An 8,629-nucleotide genomic window follows, 5' to 3' on the forward strand; every position below is an offset into this window, starting at 1 on the left:
AGTTCTAAGCCAGACTAGACAACTCAATAAGACCCTGTATCACAAACAGGGAGGGGTGCTGCAGATGTAGCTCAATTGGTCATACTTGGCATGCACAGACCCTGGGGTTCCTTTCCCAGCACCACTGCATAAATAAAGTGTAGTGCTAAATAATACTATACTGCTGGTATTTGGGAGGTACAGGCATGAGGATTAGAAGTTGGGGTAACCTGGGCTACAAGAAAGAAAAAGAAGAGAGAAAAGCAAAATGAGATGAAGTTAATTTTAGAAATCTCTAAACCTGATGTCATAATCCATACTTATAATTTCAGCACTTGGGAAGCTGAGGTAGGGGGACCAGGATCACCATGAGTTTGAATCCAACCTGGGCTATATAGTAAGACCTTGTCTCAGAAAAACAAACACTTTAAAATTTTTTATTTATTTATTTATTTATTTATTTATTTATTTATTTATATGTGTGGGCAAATGTCTGCCTTGACGCTTGTATGAAGTTCAGAGAACTACTTGCAGGAGTCAATCCTTCATGTGTGTCTCAGGAATCCAGAGTTGGCAGCAACCTCCTTGACCTGTTAGGTCATCTTGCCAGTGCCACAAAACCTTTTCTTTTTTTTTTTTTTTTAAAAGCAGGTCTTTTTTTTTTTAAAGTTTTTTTTATTTATTTATTACATGTACGTACACTGTAGCTGTCTTAAAACATCCTGTAAGAGGGCATCAGATCTCATTGTGGATGGTTGTGAGCCACCATGTGGTTGCTGGGATTTGAACTCATGACCTCTGGAGGAGCAGTCAGTGCTCTTAACCACTGAGCCATCTCACCAGCCCAACACAAAACCTTTTCTTATTTGGAGCTGAATTAGTGGCTCAGTGGTACAGTGTATTCCTAGCCTGTATGAGGCCATGAGTTTGATTCCCAGCAAAACACACACATACAGACACAGACACAGACACACACACACACACACACACACACACACACCTTTCATTGACTCCATTATATCCAAATATTCCTATTTTAACATATGATCAGTATTTTACAGAGTTTTGCATTTTGAGACAAGGTTTCCTATAGCCTAAGCTGGCTTCTAACTCAGTATGTAGCTGAGGCTTGCCTTGATCTTCCTGCCTCCACTTCCTGACTGCTTCAGTGAGAGGCTAGATCCACCCTTCCTAGCTTATGCTCTTGCTTAATTTCTTCTAAGTTATTCTGGTGTTTCTGTGTATTATCTGCTTCTGGCACTTCTCAATTTGGAGTAATCATGATACCCAGACTTACTGCACATGAGCCACTGACCAGTGACTGCCATACTGGGTAGCATAAACACTAACACAAGATTTTCAGACATTCTTTACATTTTTTACCATACCAGAAGGGTATGAGGGAAGAGGGGGGACAGAGAGGAGCACCGTTATATCACAAAAACACACTTGAGGCTGGTGAGATGGCTCACTAGGTAAAAGAGCATCCAACGTGGATACTGTGAATCAAACATGGGTCCTCTGCAAGAATAACAAGCACTTCCAATTGCTGAGCCATTTCTTGAGCCCCATTTTTAGTATTTTCAGAAATTTTCATGATGCCTTCCATACTGGTTAGACAAGTTTACATTTCCACCATCCCTGTATATGTATTCCCCTTTGTCTTTATTCTCATCAGCATTAACTATTTTCTGCTTGCTTGGCTTAAAAAAAAAAAAAAAAAAAAAAAGCAAGGTCTGCCTCTGTAGCCCTAGCTGGTCTGGAACTCACCATGTATGTCAGGTATCAGGTTGGTTTTTGTTTTGGTTTGGCTTTTGTCTCTTGTCTTGTGAGACAGGGTCTCCCTGTGTATCCTTCACTGGCTGTCCTAGACCTTAATATGCAGACCAGGCTAACACTGAATTCACAGAGATTCACCTGCCTCTGCCTCCCAAGTGGTTGATTAAAGGTGTACAGATTGTTTTGTTTTTTAAATGACTCCTTTCTGGCTGAGGTAAAGTGTAGGGTTTTTGTTTGTTTGTTTTAAAAAATATTTACAAGCTAGAGTTACAAGTGGTTGTTGTGAGTTGCCTGAGGTGGGTAATAGGAACCAACTTGAGTTGAAAGCAGTATGTGCTCTTATTAGCTGAGCCATCTCTTTAGCGCCTCAATGTCATTTTGATTTGCATTTTTCTGATAGCTAGTGAGATTGATTATTTTATCATGTTTATTGACCATTTATATTCCATCCTTTTAGCACTGTCTGCTTATCTCATCACCCAGTTTACAGATTTTGTTATTGTTTGACCTATTTATTGAGCAACTAAACATTCCAAGTCCTATGCCAGGCATCTGGCAGACTCTCCTGGACAGAAAGATCTCTGCCTTTTTAGAGATCTTTTTCACCCTTATCACTAGGTGATAGCTGCCCATCAAAGCATCTCCCATGTGAACATGCTGATGTTTAACTGGAAATCTAAATTGGAACACTTTTGAGATTAAAATGTGTTGTCAATAATTAAACTAGACAGCCGGGTGATGGTGGCACACGCCTTTAATCCCAGCACTTGGGAGGCAGAGGCAGGTGGATTTCTGAGTTCAAGGCCAGCCTGGTCTACAGAGTGAGTTCCAGGACAGCCAGGGCTACACAGAGAAACCCTGTCTCGAAAAAACAAACAAAACAAAAAAGAGTTTAAAGTCAGGGCTGCAGAGGTGGCTTGGAGTTAAGAGCACTGGTGCCATGGGTTTGATTTCTAGCATCCACTTGGTAGTTCACAACTATTCATAATTCCCATTCTTGGGTATCTGACTTCCTCTTCTGGCCTTCATAGGCACTGCATGCATGTGGTGCACAGACTTAAATGCTGGCAAAACACTCATACACCTTAAAAATTAATAAAAGATTATCACATACACACACGAGAGAGAGAGAGAGAGAGAGAGAGAGAGAGAGAGAGAGAGAGAGAGAGAGAGAGAGCAAAAGAAAAAGAAACATTACTCTGGAGGGAAGGAAGGGAATTAGTTCAGGGCAGAGTACCTGCCCAGTACACACAATGCAAATTTGGTGACACACAGCTGCTATTTGAGAGGCTGAGGCAACAGACTCACAAGTTTGAAGCCAGGGTCAACTATACAATCAGTTCCAGGCCAGCCTGAGATATAGTGGGACCCTATCTCACAAGCCAAAGCCAAATAAAAACAAAACCACCAAAATGATAGGTTGGGGCTGTAGAGCTTAGTGGTAGAGCACTGAACCTACCTGACATACATTAACGCAGCATTTAGTTTTATCCCCCAAAACTGAAGGGGGGACACTTTTTCAAAATGTAGTTCCATGTACACACATATACATATGTGTGTATATGTGTTCATGTGTGTGCATTCGTGTGAGAGTGGGTGGATACACACTGTACATGTGAAGGCTAGAGGTCAACTCTACACATAAACTTTTTGCAATCTACTTTTAATAAGGGTTCAATCTCTCCTCTAGCCCACCACCCAGCTGAGGTAGTGAAGAGAAAAGTTATTATGATGGGGGAAGTGGACTGTTCAGCAGTAGTTCTTTGGGGGTGAGCTGAATCTTTTTTGGCAGCAGTTCAGTCCGGTAGCAACCACCAAATGTGACTCAGCAGCTGCAAACACAGTCCTCTAGGCAGGTAGATAACATACTTGAACCAACAACTGTAGTTCAATCCCCAAGAAACCGCCAGGCTCACCAACTGGCCTGACCCAAGGCCACTGAAAAGGCAGGCTGCCACAGGAAGCTCACAAGCTATTCTTTGGTGACTTTCTCTCAATAGCGGCGTTACCACCAGTTGAGCTCAACAACACTATGTAAGGTGAACCAGTACACATAAGTTGTTAGCAGAGAATAGGAAGGTGGGGCAAACCAAACCAATGCTCAGTGCTCCCACGGTCTGTGGAGTCATATTTATACTTCTTTTTTTTTTTTTTTTTTTTTTTTTAAGATTTATTTATTTTATTTATGAGTACACTGTAGCTATCCTCAGACACACCAGAAGAGGGCATCGAATCTCATTATGGATGGTTGTGAGCCATCATGTGGTTGCTGGGATTTGAACTCAGGACCTTTGGAAGAGCAGTCAGTGCTCTTAACCACTGAGCCATCTCTCCAGCCCATATTTATACTTCTTTATCAAGCATTCTTTCATGTTTCCTATACCAAACATCCTTTCACCTGTTTCTGCTTCAGAAAAATGTGTCTACTTTAGCACCTGTGTGCCCCAGCAAAACATCATTTGACATAACTTTGTAAAGAAAGTAGAAGTTTCCACATAAGTCAATAGTGGTGCCTTTAATTATTCTCTGATTTATTCCTTGAGATAGGATGTTTCATTGAACCAGGAGCTCATAGATTAAGCCAGGTTGACTGGCCAGCATGTATTAGGGACCCTACTGGCCAGCATGTATTAGGGACCCTACTCTTCCCCAGTGATGGTTGCTGCCATCTTAGCTGTTGGTTGTGTCTTTTTTGTTTTGTTTGTTTTGTTTTTTAAACATTTTATGTAGTATGCTATTCTCTATGCACAGAAGAGGGCATCGGATTGGGTCCCATTACAGATGGTTGTGAGCCAATGTGTGGATGTTGGGAATTGAACTCAGGACCTCTGGAAGAGCAACCAGCACTCTTAACCTCTGAGCCATCTCAGCTTCTTAAAGAGAATGCTGGAGATTTAGACTCAGATCTTCATGCTTGCTTGTATAGAAAGTATTTTACCACCTGGATCATTTTCCTAGCTGCCACCAATACCTGACTCATTTTAGAAACAGAGTCAGGGTCTCAAATTATTCTCAGACTTGCTGTGTAGTCAAGGTTGACTTTGAACTCCTGATCCTCCTGCTTGTGCCTAAGGAGGGCCAGATACAGCATCAGATCCTCTAGAACTGGAGTTACAGCTGCCATGTGGATGCTGAGAATGAACCTGAGTCTTCTGGGAAAGCAGCCAGTGTTCTTAACACTAAGCCATCTTTCTACCCCCATGAGTGGAGTGAGGTATTTATTTATTTATTTACTTATTTGTTTGTTTGTATGTATATGAGGCATGGTCTTTCTACATAGTTCTGGCTGTCCTGGAACTCACTATGTAGATCAGGCTAGCCTCAAATTCACAGAGATCCTCCTGCCTCTGTCTCCCAAGTGCTGGGAGTAAAAGCATGCACCATCACATTTGGCCAATAAAAATCTTTTTAAAAGTCTACTCTACAGACATTGTGGAGCGTCATCTCTACTTTATGAACCATCTTGCAGACCATGAGTGGCTATTATTAGGGCCAAAGAGAGGCCAGAGAGATAGCTCAGTGCTTAAGAGCATTTGCTGCTCTTACAGAGTAACTGGGTTCAGTTCTCAGCATTCACAGGGTAGCTTGAAGCCATCTGTAACTGCACTTCCAGGAGTTTTGATACGTTTTTCTTGCTATAAGCCTGTGGTGCACATATATACATGTAGGGAAAACATTCATATACTTTTTTTTTATTTAAAGAAGGCTAAAGATGCATAATTTGGCAATTGACCCACAATATGTGTGCGAATATGTGTGTATTGAGACAGGGTTTCTCTGTGTAGCCCTGGCTGTCCTGGAACTCACTCTGTAGACCAGGCTAGTCTCAAACTCTGCCTACCTATGCTTTCCTAGTGCTGAATTTAAAGGTATGCTGCACTATACCTGTCTGGGCCAACAGCATTCCAACTGTCTGCAATACTGAGTTGTAGTCACTCAATTGATCTCATAGAATCCTTAACTCAGGTGTGGCATTTTCCTGGGAACTCTGGCTCACAACCTGTAGTTACCTTTAAGTCCATGTAGATTGGAGCTTCACAGAATAGAGCATCCCAAAGATGAGAGCAGTTTTCTATGTGGGGAAGGCTGCCCCCTGAAGAAGATCATTCTGTAGGAAACCAAATAGGTCCCCTCCATAGCTAGTGACGATTGTAACAGACAATGTCAATGAGTTATAGTTTAACAGACTGATATCTTCTTATCAGCCACCAGAGAGGAGGGACCATTTCTAGACCAAGGCTACTTAATTATGCACACATCTTGCCCTAATTCTTCCTCTATTTAAAACCAAAAGTTGTAGTGGACTAGAACTGGCTATGGCTTAGAACTGGCTATGGCCTCAAGCTTCCTTTGATCCTCCTGCCTCAGCTTTCATAGTAGCTGGATTAACTCTTTGCTGTCAGATTCTACCTGCCATGAGATTACTGAGACTTTGTCTCTTTCAGTGCTGAACTGCCAGGACATAGTAGACACTAAAGGATGGATTAAAAGGCTTTTCTTGTCTTTATCTTCCTAATATTTTTCTAAAAGATTTTTAATCAAACAATTAACATGATCTCACTTGTTTTTAAAACTCCCTTTGAGCTGGGCAGTGGTGGCACACACCTTTAATCCCAGCACTTGGGAGGCAGAGGCAGGCAGATTTCTGAGTTCGAGGCCAGCCTGGTCTACAGAGTGAGTTCCAGGACAGCCAGGGCTACACAGAGAAACCCTGTCTCAATAAATAAATAAATAAATAAATAAATAAATAAATAAATAAATCTCCCTCTGAGACAAAAGAGGTTATATGTACATGTCATCTTTAGCACTTGGAAATAGGAGGCAGGAAGATCCGTTTAACATCATCCCTGATACATAGTGAGCTCATGGTCAACTAACTAGGTCTACCTGAAATGCTAATTAAATACTCTTTCTGCTGGTTTGAGGAAAAACAGTGGCCTGTGAGTGATGAGGGCAAAGGAGAGAGAGCAGAGAGGAAGAAACTGCCTGGTCTAGTGATGGGTGTAATGATTAAATGGTAGCATGAAGTTGATAAGAAGCAACTAGAACCAGCATATTTTAGTTTATTTCTCTGTTGCTGTGTTAAAATGCTGAGCAAAAGCAAGCTGGCAAGGAAAGGGTTTATTTGGCTTACAGGTTACAGTCCACCATCACCAAGGAAAGCCAAGGCCAGAACTCAAGACAGGAATCTGGAAGCAGGAACTGAAGCAGAGACCAGAGAAGAACACTGCATAGTGGCTTGTTTCTAGGTTCATGTACAGCTATGTTTCTTACAGTCAAGGCCCACTTGCTTAGTGGTAGTACTAACTGAAGTAGGTTAGGCCCTCCTATTTCAATTATTAGCAATCAAGAAAATGTCCACAGGCCAATCTGGTGGAGATAATTCCTCAACTGTAGTTTAGTCTTCTTAAATATGTAAAGTTAATAACCAAGATTAACTGAGGAAAGGAGGAGGAGGAGGGACAGAATGAGGCAGTTATGGGTGACAAGTGGAAAGGAGTCAGGATCCCCCGAACCCATAATAGAAGCAAGTATTATTTAACTACCACGTGGGCTCTGCAGTTATGTTATTCTTCACTCAACAGATGCTCAGTACAAGAGTACAGCAATAATGTGTACACAGTCCCTGCCCTCTTGGTACTGATCCTTCTGTTAATGACTACAGAAACTTAAGTGAGGACTGGTTGTGTGTGACTCAGTGGCTAAGCACTTGCCTATAGGCCCTAGGTTTGGTCCTAATCACTAGAAAGAGAAACAAAACAAAAAACTAAATAGATCAAGAAAGTGACGCATATTTTGTGGTTAGTATCATTGTGAAAGACAGCAATACATTTCCAATGTAAGCTTTCCTTAGATGTCAGATACTTTGCCACACGCAAAAAATTAACCACAGGTCTTAAATGTATTTGTATACCAAAACACCATTCTGTATATTTAAAAAAACACACACACAAAATAAAAATAAATGATCTGTTTCTCTGTCTCTGTTTCCAGAGTTTATGAAGTTCTAGAACTGAATATAAAGACCAGGTTGGTCTTGAGGCCACAGAGATCTGTCTGTATCATCTTCTGAAAGGGTCTTATGTAGCTCTTGTTGGCCTAGAGATTTCCATACACTATATATGCACACACATATACTTGTGGCTCTGGTTATAAAACCCAGGGTTGCCGGGCGGCGGTGGCGCACGCCTTTAATCCCAGCACTTGGGAGGCAGAGGCAGGCAGATTTCTGAGTTCGAGGCCAGTGTGGTCTACAGAGTGAGTTCCAGGACAGCCAGGACTACACAGAGAAACCCTGTCTCAAAAAAACAAAAACAAAAACAAACAAACAAACAAAACAACAACACCCCCCAAAAAAGAAAAAAAACCAACCAACCAAACAAACAAACAAACAAAGCCCTAGGGTTTTGTTCCTGTTAAGCAAGCATTCTTTTCATCTATCTCTTTAATTGGCATATTGGACTAACTATTGGACTAATATTGGCCTTACCTGTTCAGCAGCCAGAGCCTGGGTTTTCCTCCCAAAGTCCAGTTACAGCACCGGTTTCCAATGTAACATTTCCCTTCTACCCTGCTTCATCCTCTATTGTTATTACCCTATTGTTTTAACATATGCTTTAGCTGGGTATAGGGACATACATCTTTGACCTCAGCACTACTGAGGCAGAGTCAAGCAGATCTCTGTGAGTTCAAGACTATCCTAGTCTCAATAGTGAGTTCTAGGACTGGCAAGACTACACAGAGAGACCCTGTCTCCAAAAATCATTAAGAAAAGATGGATGAGAATGATGAAATGTAGAAAAAAAATTAAATTAATATAGTGGGGAAAGGAATAAAGTACTTCATGTCTCATTTATCTTTGGGGTGCTGG

This window comes from Grammomys surdaster, unplaced genomic scaffold (genome assembly GCF_004785775.1).
Source record: "Grammomys surdaster isolate TR1022 unplaced genomic scaffold, NIH_TR_1.0 125271, whole genome shotgun sequence".
NCBI classification, from domain to species: domain Eukaryota; kingdom Metazoa; phylum Chordata; class Mammalia; order Rodentia; family Muridae; genus Grammomys; species Grammomys surdaster.